At 29.4% G+C, this 14,075-nt stretch overlaps 1 protein-coding gene and 1 non-coding gene across 2 annotated transcripts in view; both read left to right on the forward strand.

The window, feature by feature from the left end:
• LOC111620564 (acid sphingomyelinase-like phosphodiesterase 3b) overlaps nt 1–14,075 on the forward strand; it is a 129,773-nt gene that overhangs the window by 99,366 nt on the left and 16,332 nt on the right. The gene's annotated exons all lie outside the window — the stretch shown is intronic.
• Trnas-aga lies at nt 4,904–4,985 on the forward strand. The gene has a single exon. It is a non-coding gene; the product is annotated as a tRNA-Ser (tRNA).

Here is a 14,075-nt window from a genome sequence, read left to right on the forward strand (position 1 = left end):
TGTATTCATTAATTTTCATTTTCATGTAGTAAAGGCTCTATGCCTTCATAAAGGACGTACTTTTCCTTTGTTTAAGGGTATTTGGGCAGTTTATTCTCTGTTGTATTCTCAAGTAAACAATACATACAAGTACAGTACAGTATTTTCTGAGGAAACACTCATACTTATTTTTTTTTTTTAACCCCATTCCCGATAACCTGGCATTTTCACAAACTAGGCCACTCTTCGGTCCACATTAGGCCGAGTTTTCGAGACTCTACTGTATTTGATGTGTTGTTTTACTGTGTCACTTCAGAAAAGGGGTTATATTCTACATTAACATAGAGGATTAATGTTATTATCAAGTGTCACCAGTGAAGAATGATAAATTATTTGATCCTAGTGTTAAGTTACAGAGATAAAAATTAGATTACATGGTTTTTCTTAAGGCAACAATAAGTTTTTTTATAGAATGTTGAGATATCAAGGGTCAAGTTTCTGGGACTCTAGTATATCAGAAAAGTTGAGATGATTTTAATTACAAAAAATATTAAAAATAGTAAAATTATTAATTCTAGATAAATTAAAAGATAGTCTTGGACTTTGGACATCTTTAGAATGTTTTAAGGAATAAATTTTATTCAGTTTTCTTTTAATTTTTAAAATGAATTAAATTTGTAAAATTGATTTATAAATGTAGTAATCTGTTATTCTATGGTCTTTATTTGAAAGCTTCTAAAAGATTTCTTTTAGAAAATTCATAATTATGTACCTAAATTTATTATTCAATATTTGACTTGAAATGACATTTTAAAGAATAGACATTTTTCAAAATTATACTTATTTACTTTAAAGTGAAGCTTTGGAGATCCCAAATATTAAACATTAAACAGAATGTGCTCAGCAAATAATTAACTTATCACACTACACCTATTTTTTTGCCAAGATAATTTTTTCAATAAAACTAACATTTTTGGCCTACTCTATAAGCCATCTTCAGGCTTAACGATAGAAAAAGAACATTGGCGTTCCATTAAATAGAATACATAAATTTAAATACAAACAATAATAACAGAAAAAAACAAGAAGATAACTGAAAAAATAAAACAAATACAAATATACAATAAAAAACAAAGACAGACATAGTAATAGAAAATAATAAATACAGGTAACCCCCGTATAACACGGTAGTTACATTCCAAAAAATTGCCGTGTTATGCGAANCGTATCCCTACTTTTTCAAGGCAAGTAAAGTCTTTTTTATGCGAATTTTTTTTTATGCGCTTTTCTGTAGAACGTATCCACCGCATAAAACGAGACCTTACAGTAATAAAGAGTATCAAGATCAAAAGGCTATGCGAATAAAATATAATAATTTATTAAATGAACAATAAATTTTTATTTGTAACAGTTCCATATTTTATTACATAAATAATCAAACTGGTGTTGGTGAATATGGGGGATAGAATATAGCTAATTTTGTAGCTTACTCTTGGATTTACTTGCATATGGATTTGTTAAATTCTTAATTTTTCTTTTGCTTTTTATTTTTAACATGAAAGATAAATCTTGTCATAATTTTTTCTTTTAATTTATGGCAATCTGGAATTTTTTTTAAACTTTTAATTTCAACTAATTTTGAATATTGTAAGAGGACTTTCTTTGAATCCTACTGATGTAATACATTTGTTCAAAAACAAAAACATACAGGTTTTTGAGATTTGTTCTATACTTGTTATTAAATAACCAGATATACTATATAATGAATTCACTTCTGCATTGTTTAAAGGCATATTTTCAGCTTCAAAATTTTCTGATATAACAACTGTATCATATTATTTTGTGGGTTCTTTGATTATACGAAGAAATTCTGATAAAAACTCTTTGTCGTCATCATCATAACTCTCTCTTTTGACACATTTTTTAAATATTGAGATACCGAAATTAATTTTAAATTGTTCTTAAACAGGAGTCCAGTTGGAGTCACTTGTTTTGCACACACTAAACTAAATAAGCTTTCTAAGCAGTCCTGGATAAATCTTGATGTTAGTAAAAAAAACATTAATTGAAAATTCATGTTGCAAATCTAAACTTGATTGAGTCATAACCAGCAATCCAGTTCGAAATTCCAAGTAGATTTATCTCCTACCTTCATAGTTTTAAACACTTCAAAAACATTTTTTTAAAAAATGTTATTGATTCCTCATACTTGGAGCAAAAAGTGGATGCTTCCATGTTGCTAATTTAAACCATTTTTTAACGGCATCAATAAACCAAGCAGTTGTTAAATATGGTTTATTCACTTCTTCTGAAAATATCTTAATCCACTGCTTATATCAGGGGTGGGCAAGCAAGAGGTCAGTGAGAGCCAAAATGTAGGTTTTGCAAAATGCATGGGAGCCACAGTTCTATACTTTTTTATTCTGTACTGCAGTTCTGTACCACAATTTTATTACATAATATAAATATTATATAAAACAAATATTGAATCTTTTCAATAAACATATTTTCACAAAATTGTGGACATCAAATTGTAAAAATAATAATAAAAAACAGAAATTAACACTTTCAGCAAGAGCCGCATGTAACTCAAAACTCAAAATGTGGCTCCAAGAGCCGCATGCGAGTCTCGGAGCCACATTTGCCCATGGTGGGCTTATATTCAAAAAATGAAAGTGAAAACATGTGTAATGTTTTCACTTTCATTTTTTGAAAATGTGATGGCAATAAGTTTTCCTCACTTAACTTAGGAGCTAGTTTGAAATTTAAGTTTTGTTGTTGATCTTGCAATTCATTTATATGCTGTGATGATGATATATCCAGTTGGAAGATTGAATTTTTCTTTTGTTCCTTCTGATATTTTTATAATTTTATTTGTTATTAGCATACTTTTTATATTTTTAAAGAAATGTGGTACATCTGCAAGCAAATAAATCTTTTTATCTGAATTTAAAAAATGCTTTATGGAATTTACTATATCGTTGTGAAGTTTCATTTTTTCCATAATGCTTTGTTGGATGATCCCATGTCTGATGTAAAGCTAACAACATTTAAAACTAATTGTCCAGCACAAGTAATTATTTCAAATAATATATTTTCATATAAACTTCCATCTACGGAGTGACCTGTGAAATAGTAAGTTAAAACCATAGTAAAGTAATCCACCCTAGTATAATGAGTTGCAGTCCCAGAATGTCCAGGTAAAGTGACATCACTAATATATGCATTACTACTGCTTTCATTATCTTCTTTAGCCTTTTCTACTTCCTTTTTCAAGATTCCAATTCTATGTTTCAATGTTATGATAGTGTTTACATATTTAACATTTTTTTCACATGATTTTCTATATAGTTGTTTATATTTTTTTAAATTCTGTTGTAATATAAATACAATATATCCTTTGCATGTTCCTTATCATGATTTACAGAAATGTCTTCAGCTAATGTGGTTTCTTCTGTAAATGTTAAAGTTGTTTCGAAATTTGTTGATGGTGTAACAATAAAGTAAGTTTTGAAGGTTTTACTTGTTTTATAACAGTCGAGGATCTTCCTTTTAGTGGTTTTCTGTGAATAATTTGTTTTGTGAATGAAAACAAAGTTGAAATGGCATTATGCTTTAATGCTTTTTGTATATATATACCTCGCCGGGTAATGCGATAGCTGGCTGAGTGCCGTTGTGGAGATGTTCTTAGGCCGTGGACGTAGGAGTCGTTCCCAGTCAGTGCCGTATTTACCAAGTAAGGTTATACCTTACTTAATATACTTCTGGAAGCAAAGGCTTGCTCGGTGTCTGGGTGGCGTAACTGGTAAGCACACCACACTGGAAGCGGAGGTTGTGGGTTCAAGCTCCGTTCCGGGCCAGTTCTTTTATTATGCTTTAATTTCTTCTTCCAGTCAACTCTCACTTTTTTCCCACATTTGTGGTTCAAAATGAACTTCACACAAACAAGAATTATTCGTAGACTTACAATTTTCTCGGCGCACTCTTTTGGGTCAAATTTTTCTCCGAATGGGATCTCTCAGAAAACATTTCACAATATATCCTCTTACTGAAGAATTAGAACAACCGAAAGCCGAACATCCAGGCATTATTTCAGTGATATCTGCATAATAAAATTAAAGGGTATATTTTATAAAAGTGGATTCGAAATGACTTTTAAGACACCTTTAATGCATTCAGCAGAATAACAATACAAAAGTACTAGTATGTAAAAGAATCATTTGTATAATGAATTTTTACATGCCTTCTAAATTCAATTCGCTTTACAAATGATACTTTAAATAATCACATATTACCAAATAAATGCTGCCTTTCAATAAGGTCCAAAGTACTAGTGTGTCTTTGTATTGTTAATGTACAGGATGTATTAAAGAAGTCTTACAAGTAATAGAATTAAATTTGTTTATATATTTTTTCGTTTTAATAACATCGCTTAAGCGGATATCGGATCTAATGTAAACAGCTACGCTAATTATCGATTTTTTCCATTTGTTGCCTTATATTAAAGCTTAAATATGAACTTAAACATAAAAATATAACAAATTCATGCCTATCTGTTATCAAATGTGTTCAAAAACTTCTATATTTCTTTATAAACGACTTTAAAAAACACTTGCCATTCAAAATATACAGAGCCACGTGTACCTTTTGTCAGAACATGGCGGATTTTAACCACGTGATACAACTAACCAATAGAAAATTTGACAGCTCATGATAATCTAGGTACTGTAGTTTAATAAAAAGCATGTAACGCCATCTACTGTCGCGAAATTAAGTGATGAACTTTTTATTTTCTTATTTTAAACCAAAAATAGCACCAATAATAAAAGATTAAATGTACCTTATATAAAATAAAATAAGGTAAAAAAAATTTCAGTAAATGAATTTAAGTTTAATTAGAGAAAAAAGAGAAGTTGGTGAACGTGCAGTCGTGGCCGAGTGGTTAAGGCGACGGACTAGAAATCCGTTGGGATCTTCCCGCACAGGTTCGAATCCTGTCGACTGCGAATATTTTCTTTTTTTTCTTTAAAATTATTTTAAAATAAATTTTCTTTATTTAAATAGTATAATGGAATTTTTAATTATATAATTTCCTACATTATTTTTATTAAATATTTCTCACACTCATGTATTATATAAACTTATTTATAATCATAAGAAAATTGTAAAATTTGACAGTGTTTAATAGTTTCATTTTAAAATTAAAATTTAATTTAAATTTGTACTTTATAAATACAACTTTAAAAATTTTAATTGAAATTAATTCATTAAATATTCTTCCAATAGATGGCGGGACTAATCCTATCATTTAAATTCATTGTTGAACCTTTTAATTACATAATTTTTTATATTTATAAAATAATTAAGTATTTCATTTTGTATTTAAATCATAAATACAGTATTAGACATAAAATTGCTTTAAAAATGAATGCTTCTAACGTAAGTGGCAAGCCTCTAATTAAGCACTACCCAATTTCTTTAGAGGAGTTATACAGATACAATGTTATAGAATAAAAATGTTAGCAATGAGCCGTGAAATGAGGCCCTTAAGAAGGCATTAGCCTTCTTAAGGGCCTCATTTCACGGCTCATTGCTGGTAGGATATGGAAAATGGATGAGGCCCTGGTAGGATGATCTCTATCATGAACAAGGCCCTTAAGAAGGCAACAGCCTTCTTAAGGGCCTTGTTCATTGCTAACATTTTTTTTCTCCTAAGGGCCTCATTTTACGGCTATGTCCATAACAGGGATCATCCTACTGGTAGGGTATGGACATCACCTTAAATTTTGCTGAAGAATTTAGTACGACAGCTTTGTATAAAGACATGAATTACCTTGTATTGTGTAATAATAAAATACCACTGTGGCAAATTTCATTAGTAACTTTATTTAACTTCTACAAAGGTATTAGGATGATTTTTTCCTTGTGGATATTATTAAACCATACAAACATATAGCCTACATCATGAAGATATATTTGAACACACATAAATATAATTAATCCAGTGTCGAAGTTTCGTTGAGGCAAGGACAATAGCAATCAGAAGCTTGACGAACAGCTAATGGACGAGGTTTCGGTGTAGTAACCCTCTTTCTAGGTCTTAGAAACTTTTTAATTATGCGCGGTAAATTTGGCAATGGTGGCCTGTTAACCATATTTAGTGGATAGAGAAGTGGAGCGACTGAACAGTCGAAGTGAAACCACCAATCGCAGACAAAGTATCGCTGATTGAAGACCGTTCCGTTGACACAAAGGAAGCTTGCATTACGTCCGTCAGGGAAACATATGTGATAGCCCTTAATTTAAGTAAATTAGAATTAAAAAAAAAATAAAATTTTACTTTAACAAATAGCTATTTTAAAAATTCAAATATTCATTGCAAGAAGGGCATATAAATGATGAAACGAGCATGGAATTATCCTTAATTGCACGTTGTAGCTTCGCGAATTTGAATTAATTAAGAGGACCCACGTAAAGTGTTGACTTCAGATATTTTTCTTCGGGGGTGGAATGTTTCGAGAGGAAATTTTCTCTTATAAAAGATTGGTTTGTGGTCCCACCAACAGGGAACCACAATCTTTTATATTGTAATTTTTGTCAGTAGGATAACGCACCACTAATTACAAGCCCTTCCTCTACGATGATGCAAGTGTGTGAGGCCCTAAGCTGTAGCTTATGTGCAAATCAGGCCCTGATTATTCTAGCTCCGATAATGCAGAAATCATTAGAAAAAAAGGGAAAATTTTCTCACCTGACAACCAAGTTCCGGATCAGCAAAAAATCCAGAATAATTATAATTAGAACAACGAAAATCCGTCTTGGGAAAATCGATATTTAACGGATAATCTTCTCCCGCTTTACCGGGTATAACATCTTCGATTTCGTTTATCTCATCCTGATCCAAACCTATTATCACCTTAGAAACAATAACAAAAAAAATCTCAACTAATCAGCGTCGTTTAATTACCGTTACAGTACACGTGATTGGATAATTTAAATTTTGAATCTTAATTCAATGATTCTTATTGGATTACGAGGAGGAAAAAATATATTTAATTTAATTACTTACCTGAAAAATCGCGGAAACGATTAAAATTTCTGAAAATATACAGAAAATACGTATTATCACGTATTTATTAATGATAATAATAATAAATTATAGTTCACTCAGAAAGGGAGTGTGGAATTTTCTGCGTGTTACATTAAAACTTATGATATTTTCCCTTATGATTTACTTACCTGAAAAATCGCGGAAACGATTAAAATTTCTGAAAATATACAGAAAATACGTATTATCACGTATTTATTAATAATAATAATAATAAATTATAGATAATTAGTGATTGAATTCTTTTTGTCTATATTGACTTCCAGCTTGTTATAGGTTATACATCTACCTTTGGTTTTATCCAACTGATTTTGTCGAATTTTGAGTCTTGAAAGTAGGCACAACATATCTGGATTGCTGACAGATTCATGTTTGAAAGAATGTTTTGAAAACTAAATCATCTTATTCTATATATATATACAACAAAATAATTGTAATTTATATATATTTAAATTATTATTTTGCTGTTTAATAATATTGACATGAATTCCAAATTTTTCAATATATTAATTTTAAACTTTTTGTCATCCACAGAATATATAATTTAACTGAACTGTAAATGTAAAACCATTCACAACTTAATCTAATCATTTTTTTCTCATTCTCATTTTCAGAATTAAATCATTTTTAGCATTAATTTTGAAAATGGGTTAATGTAATTCTTGTATTACAAATATTAATAATGTTTATGGATGTTATGTGCTGCTTTTAATTTTAACTTTAAAATTGTAGGACATGGAATTAATCCATTATTCTGAAATGCACATACATACTGGTAATTTACAGTCTCCCCTTTTCCATTACAGAATAAATAAAAAGTAATCAATTTCATTATGCATATGACTATTAAAATAAGCATAATTAAATTCAGTTAGAATGACATTGGAAATATCTTATTCTTCTGCAAAATAATTTTTTCTTACTAAAATCAATTAACATGAAATTAAATTACAGTATTATATATATTTAACGTAATATCCATGTTTATCCCAAGATATCCTTGTTGAAATTTAAATTAAAATCATTCAATATGCTAAATATATAACAAAAAATTAATAAATTGTAACAAGTTACCACTCTTAGTTTAGGAAATACTTGTTTTTTATTGATAAAATGTTTTTGACCATACATTCCATCATCAGTTTTCTTCATATATTTAAAAAAATCTATGCTGTTTATTAACACCTTCCATGATTGTGATATGTAAGTTTGATGCATATACTATGTCTGTATTAAAAATTAAAATATATACTTGTTCTAAGAGCCATAGTGATACTTTGCCACTTCTTTGGAATAAAGTCATACTGTTAAGACAATGTACTGTAACAAGTGGTGTGTTGGAACTGGCTTGTGCAAGTCTGTTGTTACCATTTTTTTAAAATTTAGTGAGCTGGTTGTTAAAATTCTTAATGAATGGATAATGAAGGATAAACAGTTTTACATATTAAAAGCTATGACTTCTATTTAATCATACAGTTCTAATAACAATAAAAATACAATGTTTTCTGAATTAGAACTACACAAAGTAACACACATTCAATATTTTTCTATCTCTCTAAGAAAAATTTTCCTAAATATAATTTCATTGTCTTTTCTTCTTGAATGAAGAAGAAATATTTAAAAATAAACTCCAGTGTAAGTTTATTGATTCTTCACTGGTTGTACTACTAGATTTGTTAGATGAATCCTCTTGGCCCTATGAAAAATTAACTTCACTGTGAATGTAAAGTGAAAGAAAATTAGATTGATTAAATGAAGTTTTGAAATTCAAAATAAATGTAAATGATTACAGAGATTTTGTAGATGATACTATAGAGGGAAAACTTGCATCAGTTCCTGAAAAAATTATTTTTCTAGCTTTTCTAAGTGATAGTCTTATTTACCTTTTGTGATATTCTTTAATAGTGTGTTTATATTTTTATTTTATTTCTCAAAAGACACTGTGGCCAGGTTGGTCTTTTACAAGCATCTTACAGCAAAAATCAACAAAACCAACAAAAAAAACAAANAAGTATGGAATAAGGGAAAAACATTCGGCAACATCAGAAGCAGAAGCGTTGAGATCTGGCAACATTGAAACAAGTTTCAAGAAGGACCACGTGTATCGACAGAAGGCGAGAAGAGAAAATTTACATACTTAAATACTAATAGTTTACGAAAATAATAATTTTTGTGAACTATTATTAGTTAAGTATGTAAACATTTATTACATTTCATGTTGTACGAGGGTTTTACCCAATTCTCGAACCGTGTTAGAGCGAATCCGTGCTATAGAAGTGCCGTGTTATACGGGGGATGGTACCAATTCTCGAACCGTGTTAGAGCGAATCCGTGCTATAGAAGTGCCGTGTTATACGGGGGTTACCTGTAAAAATAAATGCACTAGTTAATACTTTAAATAAACATTGTAGTAAATTGTTAAGGAATAATGAAACAAGTAACTGTAAACTAAGGCAAAACTACAAGTTCTTGTTAAATGCTTTTTTACTATAAATTTCCACGCCGTTGGTAGGCTTTCTGAGTCCTTTGCATTTATGCATGCCTCTTCCAGTTTGCTCTTGTAAATGTCAGTGGTATTTGCTAGCATTGGGGAGTGCAAATACTGCTTCTAAATACAGTATATTATGAATCCTGCTTTAGTTTCAACAGCCAGGCATACAGGCAAAAACGGGGAGTCCCAATGGGAAGTCCAATCTCAGGAATACTATGTGAGTTTGTCATTAGAAAGCTGGAGAAAAGAGTCCTGTATGATTTCAAAAAGGATATAGTATATTTTAAAAGATAGGTGGACAATGTCCTTATTTTATGGAAGAATAATTGTAAGATGAATGAATTTGTAGAAAGGATAAACAATAATAACGATGGCCTAAAATTGAGAATGGAACAGAAAAGTTCCCTAGTTGTCCATTTTCTAGATATTAACATTCTGTTCAAAAAAGGGCATTTATCTACCAGTGTTTTACATCAAACCAATGCACAGCCTGCTTTACATCCCATCACAATCAAATGATCCATACCATTATAAGCTGGCAGCATTCAGAGCTCAAATCAGAAGAGCATTTCTATATTGTGAGTGTTGTAGATAGAACAAAGGAAACTGACAGAATTGTACAAGTAGCCGAAGCCCCAAGATACAAAAAAGGCACAATAGCAGAAATAGTTTAAAAAATATGAGATGGACACAGCAAGAAGTTCAAAACATGATCCCTGTAAAGTCACAAAGTTTACTTATAACAAGAATACAAAAGGTATTATGAAAGAAATTGCAAACCACAAGGAGATAAGAATGGTCCTAAAAAGAGCTCTGAACTTGTATACAATCTTAAGAAATGATAAAGATCATATTAAAAAAGAAGAAAAAGCAGGAGTATACAAAATTCCTTACGAGAGAACACAACTAGGAATCAAAAAAGACTACATTGGAGTCACAACAAGAAATTTGGGGATAAGACTTAAAGAACATAAGTTTGCCATCAGAAAAGGTTCCAACACAATGGTACTTTCCCAGTTCGTACAGAACCAAAGCTCGATAATAAAATGGGATGAAGCGGTTATTGTCAAACCCTTGTGCTCCCCAATGCTAACAAATACCGATGAAAAAATTGAAATTTACAAGAGCAAACTGGAAGAGGCATGCATAAATGCAAGGGACACAGAAAGCCTACCAATGAATTTTATAGTAATTTATAGTAAAAAAAATTTAACACAAACTTGTTGTCTTGCCTTAGTTTATAGTTAGTTGTTTCATTAATTATTCCTTAACAATTTACCACAATGTTTATTTAAAGTATTAACTAGTGCATTTATTTTTATTTATTATTTTCTATTACTATGTCTGTTTTTGTTGTTTATTGTATATTTGTATTTGTATTTTTTTCTGTTATTATTTTTTGTATTTAAATTTATGTATTCTATTTAATGGAATACATAAATTTAAATGTTCTTTTTCTATTGTTAAGCCTGAGGATGGCCTATAGAGTAGGTCAAAAATGTTAGTTTTTTCAATAAAACTATCTTGGCAAAAAAAAATGTAGTGTGATAAGTTAAAGATCACAAATAAAAATAATCCCTCATCAATCACAAATAATTTGAAAACATTTAGATTTAATAAAATATTTTAAAATTTTCCAAAAGAAAAAAAGAAACTAAAATCTTTTTGAAATGGAAATCATTATGACAACACAAGGAATTGCTAAGTATCTCTTCCATGAATCATATTGGAAAAAACCATTTAATCTATACTAATATTATAAAGAGGTACAGTTTGTAAGTTTGGTTGTAAGAGGTAATCTCCAAAACTACTCATCTGATTTCAAAAATTCTTTCACTAATATTTAGAATGGACCTTCAGGGTGGACATAGGCTGTATATTATTCCATTAAACATTCATATAAAATTAAAAGATATCATTAGGTAAGTGTTATATTTTTGGTGTCAGCAGGTGGTGAGGGGCAAACGTGTGTGTATACGATATAGGTAACTGCACGGTGCAGTCGCGTGGTCAGCGAGATATGCAATGCATGTGTCTGAACTTGTGCTGAACATTTGCCTATTTGTTCTCAATTAAAATAATGAATATCTTTTGTCCTGTATGCATTCCTAAAACATTCATATAAATTAAAAGATATCATCTAACTGATACTGTTATAGTTACAAACTGAATTCCACGCGGGCAAAACCGCGGGCACAGCTAGTACTCTATACAAGACGAATGTTAACAGTATCTTAACATACTTTATATTAATACAAGTGTTAACCACACATGCCTGACTGTATTCCACAAAAGAACAGTTCAAATCCAAAATCTGCTATGAATTAACACTAAAATATAATTTTTGACAGTTACAAGTGAATTTTCTCTAATGTGGGATCTCCATCTGTATTTTAGTTGTACAATTTTAACATTATTGTACAATGGAGACAAGATTTGTCTGTCTAAAATCTTCTAAGCTATGTATTGCTTATTTATAACTAGAGATACACAAAATACCCTATGTACTTTTCCAGCAAATTACTCTTTAATCAAACTAAAGTTTTTGGCTTTATTAATAAGCCTTCATCAGGTTTTTTTCTTATTAATAAATCCAAAACTGTTAGTTTGAATAGAGAGTAATTTGCTGTAAAAGTACATAAGGTATTTTATGTCTCTCTAGTTACTGTCTAATTCCAGCTTATGCCAATATCAATGCTTATTTATGTGTGCAATAATAATTATGGAATTGTATGCACAGTCCATAATTATTTGTGACTATTTACATTCTTTTCATCAATCAGTTGTCATCATTGTCTTCAAATGATTTTACTGATTGTCCAGAGGATTTTTTGATGAATAAAACAGTGATGAGTGATTTTGGTTCAGTATTATCAGTTGTGTAAATGTCAAATCTCTGGCCAAGTACAAATAGTCTGAAAACCTGTTTAAATTAAAGAATGTTGTAGATAGAAAATAGCTAACATACAGCATTTTTTACGTATACAATAATATAAACTGGTTCTGTTGTGGTGCATGAGAAGAACATCTAAATTATGCATATTACTTCAAACAGCTGTTAGGAATGCAATTTTGAAAATCTGTTAATTATATTTTAGTTATAATTATTTTCATGTCAAATTTTTTCCAGTCAACATAGATTTAAACACATTTTATAAATTATTGAAAAGTTCTTATTGTAATTTTTTGACACAACCAATTACATAAGTTTAATTCCTGTATGTATCATTTATATGATGCTAATAACCCTTAGTTTTTTCATTCATTCATCAAATCATAGGGGTTTATCAAATCTACATATTAATTTCCATTTTTCTCAAAACTATATAGTTATAATAGTTATATTTATATATATAAACTATATAGTTATAAAAAAATATTATAGTTTTTATCTGAATTTGTTGATTTATAGCCAAATTCAAAACGAGTATTTTGTATTAATCAAATTAGTGAATGAAGCTAAAATCCAATATACTGTATTAACTTAGCAGACATGAACTACTAATTGTAATTAAATTCAGGTCAGAGTTAAATTTTTAAAAAATCTGCAGCTTTGAGCAAAATTTTGGCAAAGTACCACACTATATCCTTATCATTTCAATAATTTCTATACAAATTTCCCACAACATAGTCTGTTTTTAATCAACTTTATTTACTGCATTTTGCATAATATAACCCGCCAACAAATACATTTTAACATTTCCAATTGGTCATACAGCAGTTTGGCCCAAGAGGTCTAGTGCCATTAAACAATTTGATTCAATCCTGCACATCTGGTTTCTCCAATGGTTTCGTAATTGTAGAATTTTGATAGCCACAGCTCCAACATCCAAAACTGATATTGGATTTTTTTCTTATTTTTGTACAATTCCATCTAATGTGTCAAGTATATGCACATTTCTAATACCAAAACTGTTTAACAAAACATCGTAAATAAATATAATCTTGCATCAAAATAAATCAAATATAAAAATTGTTAATCACATTAAAGATTTATTTTTAATACAGAAATTAAATATGAAGAAACATTAAATATCTCATTTGGTCAAACAACTATTTGTCCATATCTTACAGCAGGAGGTTCCCAACCTTTTTTGTAGTGCGAGCACATTTGAGATTACAAAAAATAGTGGCGGGCATAAATTGGATTTTTAAAAAAATTAAATAGTATGTCCTTTATTATAATATGCATTTATAACATATATTTACTATAACATATTATATATTTATTATAAAAGCCAAATTAGTGCAATCTTTGACATTGCATTTCATTTGCTAATTTCTCACAGTTAGAAGTGTAAGATGATAATCCCAATCATAAACAATCTTCAAAGTTGGCATTAGTAAGTTGAGATCTGATTTTTGATTTTATATTTTGGTGGAAAATAAAGATTCACACAAATATGTAGAATTAAAACGGGTTTGATTTTGAAGGTTCCTTTTTCAAAAGATTATACTCTTTATGATCAACTAAATTCCAAAAGTTTTCATCCATAT

Source organism: Centruroides sculpturatus, unplaced genomic scaffold, assembly GCF_000671375.1.
Source record: "Centruroides sculpturatus isolate CEXI.00-Female unplaced genomic scaffold, Cexi_2.0 scaffold76, whole genome shotgun sequence".
NCBI lineage: Eukaryota > Metazoa > Arthropoda > Arachnida > Scorpiones > Buthidae > Centruroides > Centruroides sculpturatus.